The sequence below is a fragment of the Coregonus lavaretus genome, assembly GCF_964263955.1.
Source record: "Coregonus lavaretus genome assembly, chromosome: 23".
Lineage (NCBI taxonomy): Eukaryota > Metazoa > Chordata > Actinopteri > Salmoniformes > Salmonidae > Coregonus > Coregonus lavaretus.
Genome location: NC_140010.1, coordinates 12,327,006 through 12,345,490, shown reverse-complemented (window position 1 = coordinate 12,345,490; position 18,485 = coordinate 12,327,006). Strand labels below are relative to the sequence as shown.

At 44.5% G+C, this 18,485-nt stretch overlaps 1 long non-coding RNA gene and 1 pseudogene across 2 annotated transcripts in view; one reads left to right on the top strand and one right to left on the bottom strand.

The window, feature by feature from the left end:
• Positions 1-56: 56 nt before the first annotated feature.
• On the top strand, positions 57-1,930 carry LOC311150821. Its single transcript, XR_014615141.1, has 2 exons — positions 57-669; positions 791-1,930. It is a non-coding gene; the product is annotated as an uncharacterized lncRNA (long non-coding RNA).
• A 5,670-nt stretch (positions 1,931-7,600) lies between these two features.
• Positions 7,601-18,485, bottom strand: part of LOC311150805 (disabled homolog 1-like) — a 49,836-nt pseudogene continuing 38,951 nt past the window's right edge. Inside the window, exons 5-12 of the transcript in view lie at positions 16,103-16,222; positions 14,717-14,755; positions 13,467-13,532; positions 11,984-12,052; positions 9,392-9,510; positions 8,273-9,134; positions 7,951-8,078; positions 7,601-7,693 (exon numbers count right to left, since the gene is read on the bottom strand). The product of the transcript in view is annotated as a disabled homolog 1-like (transcript). The remainder of the gene's footprint in view (positions 7,694-7,950; positions 8,079-8,272; positions 9,135-9,391; positions 9,511-11,983; positions 12,053-13,466; positions 13,533-14,716; positions 14,756-16,102; positions 16,223-18,485) is intronic.

The window sequence follows — 18,485 nt, the reverse complement described above, 5'->3', positions numbered from 1 at the left end:
TGTGTGTGTGTGTGTGTGTGTGTGTGTGTGTGTGTGTGTGTGTGTGTGTGTGTGTGTGTGTGTGTGTGTGTGTGTGTGTGTGTGTGTGTGTGTGTGTGTGCGTGCGTGCGTGCGTGCGTGCGTGCGTGCGTGTGTGTGTGCGTGCGTGCGTGTTAATGTTCAGTAGGTCTGTCTGTCTGTGTGTAAACACACTGATTAATATTATCAGGGACACAGACTCAACGTTAGGCTCTGACCCTGGGTCAGTCGTTTGGTTTTGTGGTCCGGGAAATCACCAAACAAACACTCCAACAAACATGACTTGTGTACTTAGTGTTTCTCAATGTCTAGCTTCCCGTAACAGAGTTTCCCTGCGCCCATTCATGGACCAGTTATTCAACACACACTGTCTGTTTAGTTGTCTTTTAGGACCTTCAGAGTTGGTGCCAATTCCATTTCATTCAATTCGGGGAGTAAACTGAAATTCCAATCCCAAATGTTCATTAATGCTTTTGCCGTAATGAACACAACCCTTGTTTGTCACATTGAACATATCCCTGGTTTTTCCCTAATGAACACAACACTGGTAATAACAGGTACACATCACCCTCTGTTGGATCCATTGTGTTGGAACAAAATACAAATGTCCTGCCTGGAATCCAAACTGAATAATGCTACGTTTGTAATCAAGTGGGTAACCGAAAATACTGCTATCATGCTTGAAAAAAACATATTCATAGATTGCTTTTTGTAAATAATGTTTTGTTGTTGCATTTAACTGCCTAAAATGCTGTTATCGATGTTTCCTTAGTAGGTGACGTCAGAGGTCAGCATGTGGGAGAAGTGGGACCTCAGGATGACAGACGAGTTTCCCACTAGTAATTATCAGTTGGAGGGCCGTTAAAGTGGATTTCTCCCAGTCGTATGTGGTAAATACCACCTTCCCACTTGGATATGAACACAGCATAATTATCTAATAGTGAAACAATAGTGAAAGAGAAGCAAGATGACGTTTATTGTCATTCATCTTGCCCTGGAGGCAGAACTGATCGATTTCTGCTAGATTGGCCAGCTGCAAAGTCAAATTTGGCTATCGTCAAAATGAATGAAAACACAAATTAGCTTTTTGGTCTAAATTTAAGGTTAGGGTTAGGCATTTGGGTTAGCAGTGTGTTTAAGGTTAGGGTTAAGGTTTAAAATCAGATTTTATGACTTTGTGGCTGTGCCAGCTAGTGACCACTCTGAAGAGCTGCCTCTAGTACATAAATTCCAACCTGTGAAGCGGAATGGTTTGACCTTCCAGATCTGTTTACACTTGATTTGATATCCAGATACAATGGGTCCCTGACTACCTCCGGAGGTGGTCAGGAAGATCTGATCACAATCAGATCACAATGTGTCTTTTAATCATCTACACCAGTCAAAAAATGTGGGCATAATCAGAATGTGTACAAGATCAGGACAAAGGGCACATGTTATCACCAGTTATAAATGGGACTAGGCACGCATTGTGTCTGGATATCAATCAAGTGTAAACAGATCTGGATGGTCAAACCATTTAAATCATCATAATACCGGCCTCTAAAATCATTGACAGGTAGGTCATTGACTTATGACATCAGTAGTTGTCTTCAAATAAATACATTCATACTGTATATTTGAAAGAATATCTGTCAAATAATCTGCATACATATTGATCAGATCACAAAATGTACATGTTAGTGCAAGGTGTAAACAAGCAAGGCTTGAGTGATATTCAGTTTATAGTCCTAAAAACTGTCTGACTGGCAGCATAATCAAAGATTCAGGACCAAAGTGGGAATCACATTATATTTTATTTGTGACTGGACAGTGGGGATTAGTAGTACAGTGAATGGGAATAAATATACGTACAAAAGTCCTTTTCTCTTTTCACGACCATTGGAATTCATAAATAAAATTTACAAAATATCGTTGGACCATTTCATTTCGCATTTTCATATACGAGCAGGGTTACAGTTATTATCATCATAGTCTAGAAGTAAATAGCAATAATATCTCTATTCGTTCATAATCTTATAAAGTCACCACGTTTTGCCATTTGTAACTCCGTGGAGCAGACAGACCTACAATATGCCCCAAACCTTTAGTTGCATGAATGAACCGTGTTACTGTAATACAATGACAGGACGCTATAACAGTGACGGGACAACGCAATACAACCAACAATAATAAGGCATAGTAATGGTACTCTGGAGTCTACTGCTGGCTGGGCCATTACAACTAGCTCATTGGTTTGGTTCCTAGAAACCACCCAGATATGTGTAGCAGACCTGGGTTCAAATATTATTTCAAATCATTTCAAATACTTTAGCGGTGATTGCGCTTGCCTGTTGCTATGGAACCAATAGAAAAGTCCCAAAAGTGCAAACCACGCCAACATGGCACTCGAGGCAGGCTAAAGCAAATGCTCAAAACTATTTGGAAGGTTTAAATAGTATTTGAACCCAGGTCTGGTAGCAGTAGAGTAGGTCAACATAGAGTTTGAAGCAAATACTGAAGGATGGGTAGTACACCTGTTTGGGAGTCTAAAACAGCTAAAAGCAAGGTTATGCCCCCCCCCCCCCCCCCCCCCCCCCCCAGGTAAAAGTGACAGGGACTTTATTGGCCTGTGGATCTTTTCTTTTGTGTGTGAGGAGCACCATTTTATTTCAAAAGAGTGAGTTACGTCATACGTAGGTAGCAGGCATCATCATCGTTGCTTTGATTCAATGGCTATGTAACACAGATTCACAGTTCATATGTCACAGACCGACCAAACCCAACAGAGAAACAGAAAGTAAAAAAATCAAATAAATTGGCAAGAATGCCAAGCAAACATCCAGACGATACAGACAGAGGTGCTGGTAGGGCATTGCTTTAATGTTGAGAGAGCCACAGGTACAGTGGGGAGAAAAAGTATTTAGTCAGCCACCAATTGTGCAAGTTCTCCCAACTAAAAAGATGAGAGAGGCCTGTAATTTTCATCATAGGTACACGTCAACTATGACAGACAAAATGAGATTTTTTTTCTCCAGAAAATCACATTGTAGGATTTTTTATGAATTTATTTGCAAATTATGGTGGAAAATAAGTATTTGGTCAATAACAAAAGTTTCTCAATACTTTGTTATATACCCTTTGTTGGCAATGACACAGGTCAAACGTTTTCTGTATGTCTTCACAAGGTTTTCACACACTGTTGCTTGTATTTTGGCCCATTCCTCCATGCAGATCTCCTCTAGAGCAGTGATGTTTTGGGGCTGTCGCTGGGCAACACGGACTTTCAACTCCCTCCAAAGATTTTCTATGGGGTTGAGATCTGGAGACTGGCTAGGCCACACCAGGACCTTGAAATGCTTCTTACGAAGCCACTCCTTCGTTGCCCGGGCGGTGTGTTTGGGATCATTGTCATGCTGAAAGACCCAGCCACGTTTCATCTTCAATGCCCTTGCTGATGGAAGGAGGTTTTCACTCAAAATCTCACGATACATGGCCCCATTCATTCTTTCCTTTACACGGATCAGTCGTCCTGGTCCCTTTGCAGAAAAACAGCCCCAAAGCATGATGTTTCCACCCCCATGCTTCACAGTAGGTATGGTGTTCTTTGGATGCAACTCAGCATTCTTTGTCCTCCAAACACGACGAGTTGAGTTTTTTCCAAAAAGTTCTATTTTGGTTTCATCTGACCATATGACATTCTCCCAATCCTCTTCTGGATCATCCAAATGCACTCTAGCAAACTTCAGATGGGCCTGGACATGTACTGGCTTAAGCAGGGGGACACGTCTGGCACTGCAGGATTTGAGTCCCTGGCGGCGTAGTGTGTTACTGATGGTAGGCTTTGTTACTTTGGTCCCAGCTCTCTGCAGGTCATTCACTAGGTCCCCCCGTGTGGTTCTGGGATTTTTGCTCACCGTTCTTGTGATCATTTTGACCCCACGGGGTGAGATCTTGCGTGGAGCCCCAGATCGAGGGAGATTATCAGTGGTCTTGTATATCTTCCATTTCCTAATAATTGCTCCCACAGTTGATTTCTTCAAACCAAGCTGCTTACCTATTGCAGATTCAGTCTTCCCAGCCTGGTGCAGGTCTACAATTTTGTTTCTGGTGTCCTTTGACAGCTCTTTTGTCTTGGCCATAGTGGAGTTTGGAGTGTGACTGTTTGAGGTTGTGGACAGGTGTCTTTTATACTGATAACAAGTTCAAACAGGTGCCATTAATACAGGTAACGAGTGGAGGACAGAGGAGCCTCTTAAAGAATTTGTTACAGGTCTGTGAGAGCCAGAAATCTTGCTTGATTGTAGGTGACCAAATACTTATTTTCCACCATAATTTGCAAATAAATTCATTAAAAATCCTACAATGTGATTTTCTGAAATTTTTTCCCTCATTTTGTCTGTCATAGTTGACGTGTACCTATGATGAAAATTACAAGCCTCTCTCATCTTTTTAAGTGGGAGAACTTGCACAATTGGTGGCTGACTAAATACTTTTTTTCCCCACTGTAGGTTGCATCAGAGAGGCAGACGACAGACCTATCTTTTGGCACAGAGGTTCAGATGTAAGGGGCCTTGAGGAAATCTTATTTACAAAATAGACATTTGGCAAACAGGAATGTTTTCGTTATCCTTAAAACGCTCAGAAGCGTCAACTCTGAAGTCGCAGCTTACAAAATAATGTTTTTATTTTATATTTTAGCATTATTGAAAAGGAAGCTATGAAGCTATGGAGAACAGTTGTCTCGCAGTCTCTGCTGTGTTTTGCTGGAGCCACAATACATAGTCTGTTCATGCAAATAGAACAAGTCAGCTGTTTGAAAAAGTTTTTGCAAATCCATCTGTTTTGCACAGTGAGTCCTCTCAGGCGGGTGGCAGTTCTCCAAACGAAGGGTATAACCCCATAGGACACCATTCCTCCTCAAAATCACAAAATAATTATTTGAATCCTTAGAACCCATTAGAATCCTCATCCTGACCATGCAGTTCGATTGGTCCTCCCAGGTCACATGATAGATAAGGTGTCTCCGCCCACTGACCTGTGGCAGGAAGTTGTCATGGCAACGACCCGCTGCTACAGTTTGGTCAAAGATCATAGGTCACTTCATGGGAGAAAGGGCTTCCGATTGGCTGAGGGGAAAAAAAAGACAGCATGTGATGAGTGTGTTGTGCTGTCCGGCTCAGGAGAGAAGCCAATCCTATTGTATTGCTGCTTTAGGCTGCCAATATCAGTATTCCCCAGAACAGAACAGTGATCAGTGTAATCAAGTTATTAGGAGGGACATAGGAGTCCAGAGTCTCCTCTCCTTCATCTCTCAGTATGCTGTCCTCCTCTCCTCTCCTCTCATCCTTTTCTATCCTCCGGTCGGTCACATCTTTGGGCCTAGAGAGGTTCCTTCTCCTGGAAAGGGAGGGAGCAGCATTAAAACACATACAAGGAAGGTACACACACTCACACGCACACACACACACACTGAATTTCAGATATACTTGTGTGAAATACACTTCTCAAAAAAATAAAGGGTACACTTAAACAACACAATGTAACTCCAAGTCAATCACACTTCTGTGAAATCAAACTGTCCACTTAGGAAGCAACACTGATTGACAATAAATTGCACATGCTGTTGTGCAAATGGAATAGACAACAGGTGGAAATTATAGGCAATTAGCAAGACACCCCCAATAAAGGACTGGTTTTGCAGGTGGTGACCACAGACCACTTCTCAGTTCCTATGCTTCCTGGCTGATGTTTTGGTCACTTTTGAATGCTGGCGGTGCTTTCACTCTAGTGGTAGCATGAGACGGAGTCTACAACCCACACAAGTGGCTCAGGTAGTGCAGCTCATCCAGGATGGCACATCAATGCGAGCTGTGGCAAGAAGGTTTGCTGTGTCTGTCAGCGTAGTGTCCAGAGCATGGAGGCGCTACCAGGAGACAGACCAGTACATCAGGAGACATGGAGGAGGCCGTAGGAGGGCAACAACCCAGCAGCAGGACTGCTACCTCCGCCTTTGTGCAAGGAGGAGCAGGAGGAGCACTGCCAGAGCCCTGCAAAATGACCTCCAGCAGGCCACAAATGTGCATGTGTCTGCTCAAACGGTCAGAAACAGACTCCATGAGGGTGGTATGAGGGCCCGACGTCCACAGGTGGGGGTTGTGCATACAGCCCAACACCGTGCAGGATGTTTGGCATTTGCCAGAGAACACCAAGATTGGCAAATTCGCCACTGGCGCCCTGTGCTCTTCACAGATGAAAGCAGGTTCACACTGAGCACATGTGACAGACGTGACAGAGTCTGGAGACGCCGTGGAGAACGTTCTGCTGCCTGCAACATCCTCCAGCATGACCGGTTTGGCGGTGGGTCAGTCATGGTGTGGGGTGGCATTTCTTTGCGGGGCCGCACAGCCCTCCATGTGCTCGCCAGAGGTAGCCTGACTGCCATTAGGTACCGAGATGAGATCCTCAGACCCCTTGTGAGACCATATGCTGGTGCGGTTGGCCCTGGGTTCCTCCTAATGCAAGACAATGCTAGACCTCATGTGGCTGGAGTGTGTCAGCAGTTCCTGCAAGAGGAAGGCATTGATGCTATGGACTGGCCCGCCCGTTCCCCAGACCTGAATCCAATTGAGCACATCTGGGACATCATGTCTCGCTCCATCCACCAACGCCACGTTGCACCACAGACTGTCCAGGAGTTGGCGGATACTTTAGTCCAGGTCTGGGAGGAGATCCCTCAGGAGACCATCCGCCACCTCATCAGGAGCATGCCCAGGCGTTGTAGGGAGGTCATACAGGCACGTGGAGGCCACACACACTACTGAGCCTCATTTTGACTTGTTTTAAGGACATTACATCAAAGTTGGATCAGCCTGTAGTGTGGTTTTCCACTTTAATTTTGAGGGTGACTCCAAATCCAGACCTCCATGGGTTGATAAATTTGATTTCCATTGATAATTTTTGTGTGATTTTGTTGTCAGCACATTCAACTATGTATAGAAAAAAGTATTTAATAAGATTATTTCATTCATTCAGATCTAGGATGTGTTAGTTTAGTGTTCCCTTTATTTTTTTGAGCAGTGTATGTGCAGTTATGAGCCTATGAACAGCAGGTGGCAGTATTGTTCCTTACGTCCTCGTACAGAATCAATGCAGCAATGTTCCATTTTACAACGTATTACAGAGCCATAATAAACTAAGTCTTAAACAAAACCATGTATGTTCCATAATTGGCTGAAAACCATTCAGCTGCAAAGACACAGAGAGAGACTTAAAGACAAAGAAGAGATCTGTGCCTCTGGAAAGACACCAGACTGACACAGAGAACAAGAACTGAGTGGTAAAGGGTTTTTAGACCAATCAATAAAACAGAGATGTTTTAAGCAGCCTTAAGGGGATACAAAAGGTTGGACAATAGAACAGGAGAGGGGTGGAGAGAGAGGGAGAGGGGTGGAGAGAGAGGGAGAGGGGTGGAGAGGAGAGGAGAGGAGAGGAGAGGAGAGGAGAGGAGAGGAGAGGAGAGGAGAGGAGAGGAGAGGAGAGGAGAGGAGAGGAGAGGAGAGGAGAGGAGAGGAGAGGAGACCCACCCAGAGCCCAGTGTTCTCTAACTGTCTTCCTGTGGACAGATCTGGGCCTGTGGAGAATCAGCTGGAGCATCACCGGCTAGACAGGGAGACAGAGCCCTGGCGCATGAGCCCTGGATGGACAGATACAGCAAAAAGAGAGAGAGAGAGAGAGAGAGAGAGAGAGAGAGAGAGAGAGAGAGAGAGAGAGAGAGAGAGAGAGAGAGAGAGAGAGAGAGTGAGAGCATGGTTAATATCACACAGAGTTGTATAATCCACAGATACAAGTTCATGCAGTATCTTCAACCAATAACTTCAACCATTAAAACAACTATCCACCAACTATTTGATAGCTCATTACATCATCATGAACAGCTTATCCGAGACTCACCGAGTCATCCTCCCTGGTGCTGCGGGGTGTGGCCTCTCTTTCAATGGGAGAGTGGTCTGTGGGGGGGTCACTGGTCTGGGACGGGGCGGAGTCTGAGGACGAGCCAGGCTGGGGGGCTGGGGTGGATGCTACAGAGAGAGAGAGAGAGAGAGAGAGGTATAGGAGTGTTGGTTGTTGGGTGTACCTTTTTCACTTACAGCATTGAAAGTTATCCATGTGGGTAGGGTTAGGTTAAGGTTCGTGTTGGGTAACTTATTTGTGCTGTAACTATCTATCTAGTCTTGTATGAATGTAGCAGAGACTGGCAGTAGGGAGAGCTTACCTGAGTCAGTGGAGGGTGAGGTTGACGTGCCTGGACTCAAGGTCATCCGAGAGAGGTCAAGGTCACTATAGCTGCCTTCCTCTTCCTGGGTCGAGTCCGATGGTGACATCACAGCCGGCGGTGACCCCAGGCACAGCTGGCTACAGACCAGGGTGTCAGGAGGCACATTCACTGGACCAGGGCCGTGCGTCTCACACCTCGCCATCATGACAAGGCTAACTGGCGTCTCACACCTGCCCACAGCACCCAGACCCATTGAAGTGGGACTCATCGGCCCGGGTGTTCCACACCTGCTGCCCACCATGACAAGGCCCAGCGAAGAGGGGCCTTCTCCTGCGTCAGAGTCCCCACCGAGGCTGTGCTGCTGCTGGAGCTGCTGGAGCAGGGCAGGGTCCATCGCCTGGTGCTGGGGGCTGGTGATGGCCGAGGAGGGGGTGGAGGAGAGGTCGCAATGTGGGCCCTGGGGGCCGGGGCACACAGTGGTGATGGGCACCATCATGGGGAGGTGGTGACCCCCCATGCCCACAGCTTGAGCCGGCATGTAGGCAGCCATGGCGGCCCACTGCTGCTGGGTGGTGGGGAAGATGTTGGCCTGGCTCCAGATGACGGGCTGGCCCCCCGGGAGGACCTGGGTCACCTGGAGGGGCCCCTGCACCCCGAAGGCCAGGGTCTGGGTCTGGCCAGCGAAGGGTCCCTGCTGGGCCCACTGGGCTGCCTGGACTGGCCCCATGGTCATGTACCCTGAGGGGACAGAGGTGGGGCTGAAGGGACCGGTGAACACCTCTGGGGGTTGCTGGTGCTGGTGCTGGGGTTGGCGGTGGCTCCTGCTGGGGTCCAAAGTGTTGGCCGGGGACGGGGGCATCTGAAGGCAAATCATCCACACACACGTCTAAACCAGGCACCTATTATTTCACTGGGATCATTATTACTATTTCTTTGAATAGAGGTCCTGCAATCTATTTACTTTGAATAGAGGTCCTGCAATCTATTTACTTTGAATAGAGGTCCTGCAATCTATTTACTTGAGCCATCCTGTAGTGAACAGCATTTGTATTAGTCTAATCACAACAAATCATTCTTAATGCAACATTATTTTGAATGGGAAGGTCAGTTACTCACCGAGGGTGGAGTGGACATGTCTCCGAAAATATCAAAATGGTTAATGTTCTGTGCAGGGATGAAGGAACAGGGACAGAGAAAGAGAACAGTGACATTTCACAACAAAACAAAAGCCAGATCTGCTTTGTCATAATAACACATTCTACTAATCTATAACAGGGTAGGGTGGCTATGTGTGTTTGTGTGTGTGTATGTGTTCCTAGGTTCCTGCGTGTGTGTGTGTGTTCCTGTGCTCCTGTGCTCCTGTGTGTGTGTGTGTGTGTGTGTGATGGGTAGGTGGGGGAGACGTGGGTTCTATTCACAAAGAGAATTGTACTGTAGCTGGTTAGAAACATCTAGCTCTTCTTTCCTCTCATTTCATTATCAGAAAATGGATCTTAAACTAATCTCTCATGGTGCTCTGTAATTGGCTGGGTAAAAGGGTTATTCAGTCCAATCTAACGAACGCTGATTAGATATTCCTATGTCCATCTCTGCCAATCAAATCAGCCCCTGAAGTCCCACAATGCATTACCATTGTGATTCCTCTCAAACACAAGATAATATTATATCATTAGGATTCAGGCTTTATACATGTGTTTTTTGAGCCCACCATTTTCCCCCACCGAGACAATATAACCACCTGACCCATATTGCAGACGTGACCGTTCCGACTACTACGTCTCACCCCCCTGGCCATTTACATTCAGCGCTCTAACAGTACAATCACAATACAGAGGAGGTAGGGAGGAAGGACATGGGTTCTACAACCAGACTATGAAATGGGTAAGTCACATGACATGTACAGTATGTCATAGACTGCAGGCGCCATGCACAAGCAGACAATGTATCACCACGGCAACACACACAGGATTTGCATGCAAGAAATAAAGACACACACACCCAAAGAAGAGAGAAAATGAGGGGAAAACAGCAATCAGTGTGTGTGTGTGGGGGGGGGGGTAACATAACATTGTCTTTGTCCTCTTTGAATTGTGTGGAGGAATCCAATCATATACAGTACATACATTGTACCATATTGTTGTTATACATGATGTACTGGTCTGACAGTCTTATTTAACCTTAAGGGGGCTGAGGCAGGTGTCTGTAAGGTAGTGTGGTTATAGTTCCCCTCAGGCAGACTGGCAGGCAGGCAGAGTGACACACACGTTCAAGGTCAAGTTCATTTGTGTATCGTGCACATACGACAAACAAACTTGAACTTGAACATGTCAGGCTAGGGCCGGGGGATCTAGGCTCTCAGTAAAGCTCCAACTGAATGAACAGACAAGCAGTAACTCTTAGAGATATGGAGGCAGCGTCGGCAGCTATTCATACAACACCAGCTAGCATGATGTGTGTTGGGGAGAGATAGCGGGGTGACAGTGTAGCTACCATATCTAGTTGATATGCTGCTGAACTATCAGCACAGAAAGAAAGCAAAGGGGAAAAGAAAGCACACTCTCTTCTAGGGTTTGTAAGTGTTTTTCTGTTTCCATGTAAATGTCTTGACCAATAGGCTTAAAGATGGAATCCTGCAGTATAGGGAAACCACTGGCTGCTCCACCACCGTTGTTATTGTTTTTGTTGCCCAGCTGAGGAGCTTTGAGCAGCATGGTACAACAATGTTTTGGTACATACTGTGCTGTTCTATCAGATGTGCAATGATGTCAGAGGGGAAAAAACTGTTTGTTGTTTACAGTAACTCCTTTGTTGTTGTAAAATCACAAACGGACGTGGAAGTTTCCCCATTAAGGATTCCAGCTTTAAATAAATGTTTGGATGATGGTTTGGAGAAGAACGACTAACTATTGCATCTGACACTGTGAAAGCTCATAACAACTAACAGGATGGAAAAAAAACTAAAAGTGAATCCATGACCTGTCTATTTTTTGTGGTCGGAAATTAATCTGCTGTAAAAAAAAATATATATATATTTGCTCTGCATACAGGTACAGTGTTTTTATGAGTGGGGTGGTAACCTAGGAGACCACTCTGCCTGTCTGCATGCAGCTCCACCAAACAAACAGCAACTCCACCAGCAAACCTCTCATATTCACCTCCCAGGAAGATGGAACAACCCACTATTCAACTAAGACTGGAAATGACAAAAAACATTTAGTCTTTAAGACATTACGCTTCTTCAATGTCAAATAGTCCTCCTAGTCATATTTTAAATTGTGTGGAGGATTTGAAGCAAAGACTCCATCTCTAGCTGGTGCAACATCCAAGCTTGATGGACACATAATGAATCTGTTGGGGCAGGTTATGCATAAATCATGAATATCATTGTATCATCATAACTCTAGAAGTGTCTAAGACCCCATGGTTGATCATTCCAAAGCAATAGATTATATTTCTGTATATAATTCCTTGGCCAGGAAAATCAATATCAGATAGTTAGTGCACAGGCAGGCAACCATGACCTAGACGCACAGTGATGATAACCAGTCTAAACCAGTTTGATGGTGTGTACTGTGTATAACAGTGGTCACACAGACAGTGGTTCATAAATGGAAACTAAAGAAGAGGGGAGGTTTTCCATTGAGAGAGACAGAGAGGTTTGCCAGTGGGGGGAGTGGACAAAACAAAAAACAAAAACAAAACACCTACAGTCATAAAATGGCGTTTTGGGACGTCATAGATCCCTTCTCCCTTCTGCTGACTGGTAGCGGTAGGGACCTGCGTTGGAGGTCCGGTCAAAATAAAACAATACAGTGAGCAACACCATTTTAGCTTATTTATTACAAAATGAATATTTTCTACTGCAGTGTCTCAAAGCTACTGCTCTGTCATCATTTCAGAATGGGTCTCTAGACTACAAATGGTGATATTGTGGTCTGGTTTAAAAGCAATGTTATGCAAATAAAATTTGACAGTTGTACCGCTCTCGAATCAATTCTACTTAAATCAATATTGATTGTAAGCAATGCTGTAAGATTGTGCATGCTACTTCTTTGTTTGGACATTAAGATCACACAATTGTTTTTCTCCATTTGTACAATGTTCAACAAGAGGTTTAAATCTATGGAAACTGACGACACAGGATTGTGTCCTGCCCTCTCCTCTCCTCTCTTTTGTATATTTTCCTCACATTCATCTATTAACCGTATTCAACAATATGGCCTTCCTTTCTCTCTTTCGGCTGTCTAACTTGGCGTTGGGCTGCAATTTCTTCTTGTCTATTGATCTTGTTTCATTTGGAGATCAAATGGTATAGCAAGTGATTAATCTCTATGCATCTTACATCTTCAGAGAGGCGAGGGAGAGGAGGAGGGAGGAGGGAGGAGGGAGGAGGGAGGAGGGAGGAGGGAGGAGAGGAGAGGAGGAAGGATGAGGGAGTAGGGGGGAGAAAGGAGGGAGGAGGAGAGGGAGGAGCAGAAGGGAGACAGAGGGAGGAGGAGGAGTTTAAGAAGGAGAGAGGAAGGAGGGGGAGGTGGAGGGAGGAGGAGGAGTTTAAGGAGGAGGGAGGAAGGAGGGGGAGGTGGAGGGAGGAGGGAGGTGAGGAGGAGGGGGAGGGAGATAGAGGGAGGAGGAGGAGTTGGAGGAGGAGGGAGGAGGTGGGAGGAAGGAGGGAGAGGAGAAGAGAGGAGGAGGGAAGAGGGGGGCGGGAGGTAGAGGGAGGAGGAGGAGGGAGGAAGGAGGGGGAGGTGAAGGGAGGAGGGGTGAGGTAAAGGGAGGAGAAGGGAGGTGGTAGAGGGAGGAGAGGAGAGGAGGGGGGAGGGAGGAGGAGGGAGGAGGGGGGGCAGATTAAATCACATTCTAGGTTCCTAGAGGCTGCTCTTGGTCCCTTGAACTGAACGGGAAGGTCAAACCTCTGGATGTCTGCAGGGAGCCCACATAGACTCTAGAGAAGCCTGGATGAATTGGTCTGTCAAAATAACTGGCCTTGACTGCACTTCACTGAACTGTAGATTTGAGATGTTATTCATAATTTACATTAGGAATGATGTGAGTATAGTATTTTAAAAAATCAATATCTAGAGTGTACTGCTCTGCTCTGCTCTCTAACAAACATACATATTCTATTGTAACACAATGCTCTGGGTTGACTACTCTACAAAAGGTAAGGAAGAGGTGGGGCTTGGTATTGTACCTGGTAAACGCTCTCCTCTGATTGGTGGCCATGGAGGGGCTCATGTCCAGCCTCAAACACAATGTACTACAACAAAGGAAGTAGGTTGGGCCAATAGGGATGGAGGATGACGGGATAGATGGAGAGAGAGAGCGAGAGAGCGAGAGAGAGAGAGAGACAGAGAGAGAGAGAGAGAGAGAGAGAGAGAAAGAATGAATGAAAGAAAGAGATTGAGAGAAAGATTGAGGGACAGAGAGAGAGAAAAACATTGAGAGAGAGAGAAACAGGGAAAGAAAGAAAGAAAGAAAGAGAGAGAGAGAGAGAGAGAGAGAGTGAGAGAAAGAGAGAGAGAGAGAGAGAGAGAGAGAGAGAGAGAGAGAGAGAGAGAGAGAGAGAGAGAGAGAGAGAGAGAGAGAATATAGAGTGAAGAAGGAAGAGGAGAGAGTACAGTAATTGGTCAGGCAGTGGTAACAGGTACTGTAGAGGTCTAAGAGTTCTGCTCTCCCTTCACAAACTTCAGCAGAACACTGCTCTCCATCTCCACTACCACGTAGACACAGAGGGCCTAATCCTGATTTGAGATCCACGCTTGTAACTTAGTTGATTTACACGAAAGTCTGAATTTGTTACACGCCCAGATCTCAAGTTAGGATTCTGCCCAATAGTCATTGGACTCTTGTATTCAAAACAAAACAAACAAAAACAGGCAATGCTACCACAGAATTGCAAATTAAATGTTTTTTGGGGGCATACAGTTGTAGTAAAAGCTAAAGGGGCAAACATTAGAAATGTTTTGAAGGGGTTGGGGCATAACCACTGAACATAAGTATTCAGAGTAAGGGTTAGTGTTGTCTGTATTCAGTGTGAGCAACAGAGTAGAGTATCAGGTTCCAGTTTCAGCCAAAAGCAAGAGGGGAGAACAACCAGTCAGGGTCAGATAGGTCTTTAGAAGAAAATCAGAACATATACACAGATCAACTGAAAATATATGGTTTTACAACACTGCACTGGCAATGGAAGAGTCAAATGGTTGAACAAACCTTCTACTATGATGGTTGGTCTACTGCGTATTACTGGGATGGTTTGGATATCATGAATCATTCATTCAAGCAGATCAGCGGCAGATATTTACATTAAGGATTAATTGTTTTTTTATTCTATAGAATGAATCACCTGAAAACAATGGTGTCAGTAGAAGCTAGAGAGTAAAGGTCACATGAGGTTCCATCGCTAGTTCGGATTGGCTGTGTTGATGTTTTGTGGCGACTTACCTGGTAAACTGGATCATCCACCTCGTCCTCCAGAATGGTCTGTGTGATGGTTGAAGAGAAGGAACGTTTTACATAACAAGTAGAAGACGGACAGAGAGAAGAACAGAGCAAGAACATAGAGAGACAAATAGAATAACAGATAGAATAACAGACAGAATAACAGACAGAATAACAGATAAAACAAGAGATAGAATAACAGATAGAAGAACAGAGCAAGAGCATGCTAGGACATCAGGTGTGAGCAATTAGCCATTGGCTTGGGGGAAAAGAGGCCTATCTTATTAGGAACTCAGAAGAGAGCGCCTCTTCATCTATTTTTATCCTCCTGAGACCCAGCAAAAAAAAGGTTTTGGAATTATTCTTTTTTTGTTTGGGGGGGAAAAAAACGTGTTAGAAAGAAACAAAAGTGAAAACATATTTGTATTCATTTATTATTGTATGTGCAGTGTAGTGTCCATTAGGACTCAGTTGATAGTAAATATGATACATTTAACATTACAGTAAATTGGGACAGTAGGTAAAAAACATAGTTAGAGCATCTTGATGTCGACTACAGAGAACATTTATTAACAAGCTCTTATTTAGCTCTTATTTAATGTAAAATAAATATATTACACTGCTTTGAAAACTATTCCTGAGATATTTACCTATTAAAAACAATCTGAATATCAAACTAATTGTGTAATTGTTCATTTTGAAGAACCAGAAAGAAATATCAAGGTGACACCCACACACATGTGATGTCATTGAAACGCTAAGAATGTCCTCTCAAAGGAACAACAGGACCTTACACAGTGGCATGTATGCCCTTAGAAATACAGACCAAAAACTAATGTCCATTAGAGAGGACAAAAATGAATTGCTGGGTCTAAGGGGGAATATACACATTTGTCTAAATGACTGTACAGTCCAGTAACATTTCCCACATAATAATTCCTTCCCTTGTGGACACAGCTATACATTACATTAGGCCTTTTACATTGATGGGACTCTTCTGATGCATGGAGTCATGTTTCAGCATAAAACATCTGTATAGTATAGCAAAAGTCCTTCAAAACACTAAAATAATTTGTATTGCAGTCTGCATACACAGCCCAAGCTGAAAGCGTTCACATTCAATTGTTTCAATGAACAATCCTCATTTATAGTATATGCAGTGTGATCTCACAGTGGAGTGGTTGAAGGTTGAAAAGAGCTCTATTGAACAGTGAAAGAACAGGAAGTGTTCTCTGGTCATAGAATTAGAATCACTAGAACAGACAAAGCCTGGACAGTATTGTCCACAGCAATTTCCCTGGTAGACTACACTCATGGGTACACTCAAATGGCCAACGTGTTATTGTGATGCATAACTGCCATGGTAACAGTTGTGTTGTTGTTGTTTACCTGGTAGACGGCCTGCTCACACTGCTTGTCCTTCTGGAACTTCTTCTCCATCTCCTCTCGCTGCTTGATGTCATAGATGAGCGTGAAGAGGTCACGCAGGTCAATGATCAGTGGCTCCGCCTGGGAGGGAAGGACGGAGAGAGGGAGGGAGAGAGACAGAAAGAGAGAGAGAGAGAGAGAGCGAGAGAGGGGGGGGGGGGGGGGGGGGGGGGAGAGAGTGAGGGGGTGAAGAGGAGGACACACCGTCATCATCTTACAAGGTGACACACATGTTGTACACTTAAGCAATAAGGCCCGACGGGGTGTGGCCAATATACCATGGCTAAGGGTTGTTCTTAAGCACTACGTGAAGCGGAATATACCACAAAGCCTTATTGCTATTATAAACTGGTTACCAACTGACATGTGAAATAAGAAAAATTAATTAAAGTAGTCGAAATGATTATCCGTCTTAGTTGTTTAAGTTCGGATATTGATTGAACGAACCGCACACGGATCATATTAGCTCCCTGCTAATACAGAGTTGTTGTTATCTGCAGCTATCTACAGCCATCAAGAGCATTGAGCCCTGTAAATTGAATGTGCTATTTATAAATACAGTGGGGGAAAAAAGTATTTAGTCAGCCACCAATTGTGCAAGTTCTCCCACTTAAAAAGATGAGAGAGGCCTGTAATTTTCATCATAGGTACACGTCAATTATGACAGACAAAATGAGAAAAAAAATCCAGAAAATCACATTGTAGGATTTTTAATGAATTTATTTGCAAATTATGGTGGAAAATAAGTATTTGTTCAATAACAAAAGTCTCTCAATACTTTGTTATATACCCTTTGTTGGCAATGACACAGGTCAAACGTTTTCTGTAAGTCTTCACAAGGTTTTCACACACTGTTGCTGGTATTTTGGCCCATTCCTCCATGCAGATCTCCTCTAGAGCAGTGATGTTTTGGGGCTGTCGCTGGGCAACACAGACTTTCAACTCCCTCCAAAGATTTTCTATGGGGTTGAGATCTGAAGACTGGCTAGGCCACTCCAGGACCTTGAAATGCTTCTTACGAAGCCACTCCTTCGTTGCCCGGGCGGTGTGTTTGGGATCATTGTCATGCTGAAAGACCCAGCCACGTTTCATCTTCAATGCCCTTGCTGAGGGAAGGAGGTTTTCACTCAAAATCTCACGATACATGGCCCCATTCATTCTTTCCTTTACACGGATCAGTCGTCCTGGTCCCTTTGCAGAAAAACAGCCCAAAAGCATGATGTTTCCACCCCCATGCTTCACAGTAGGTATGGTGTTCTTTGGATGCAACTCAGCATTCTTTGTCCTCCAAACACGACAAGTTGAGTTTTTACCAAAAAGTTATATTTTGGTTTCATCTGACCATATAACATTCTCCCAATCCTCTTCTGGATCATCCAAATGCACTCTAGCAAACTTCAGACGGGCCTGGACATTTACTGGCTTAAGCAGGGGGACACGTCTGGCACTGCAGGATTTGAGTCCCTGGCGGCGTAGTGTGTTACTGATGATAGGCTTTGTTACTTTGGTCCCAGCTCTCTGCAGGTCATTCACTAGGTCCCCCCGTGTGGTTCTGGGATTTTTGCTCACCGTTCTTGTGATCATTTTGACCCCACGGGGTGAGATCTTGCGTGGAGCCCCAGATCGAGGGAGATTATCAGTGGTCTTGTATGTCTTCCATTTCCTAATAATTGCTCCCACAGTTGATTTCTTCAAACCAAGCTGCTTACCTATTGCAGATTCAGTCTTCCCAGCCTGGTGCAGGTCTACAATTTTGTTTCTGGTGTCCTTTGACAGCTCTTTGGTCTTGGCCATAGTGGAGTTTGGAGTGTGACTGTTTGAGGTTGTGGACAGGTGTCTTTTATACTGATAACAAGTTCAAACAGGTGCCATTAATACAGGTAACGAGTGGAGGACAGAGGAGCCTCTTAAAGAAGAAGTTACAGGTCTGTGAGAGCCAGAAATCTTGCTTGTTTGTAGGTGACCAAATACTTATTTTCCACCATAATTTGCAAATAAATTCATAAAAAATCCTACAATGTGATTTTCTGGATTTTTTTTATCTCAATTTGTCTGTCATAGTTGACGTGTACCTATGATGAAAATTACAGGCCTCTCTCATCTTTTTAAGTGGGAGAACTTGCACAATTGGTGGCTGACTAAATACTTTTTTCCCCCACTGTATATTATCAACTGGGACCATTGGCTGGCTTTTCCTTTATTACACAACACAAGAGAGAGCAAAGATCACATTTGCTACACTGGTCACATGGCACACCTAGTAGCAGCCTAAGCAGAGAGCTCCTGTAAATATGTACATATTTAATTATTTTTAAGTGTTTTTAAACATTTCTGATAACATTCA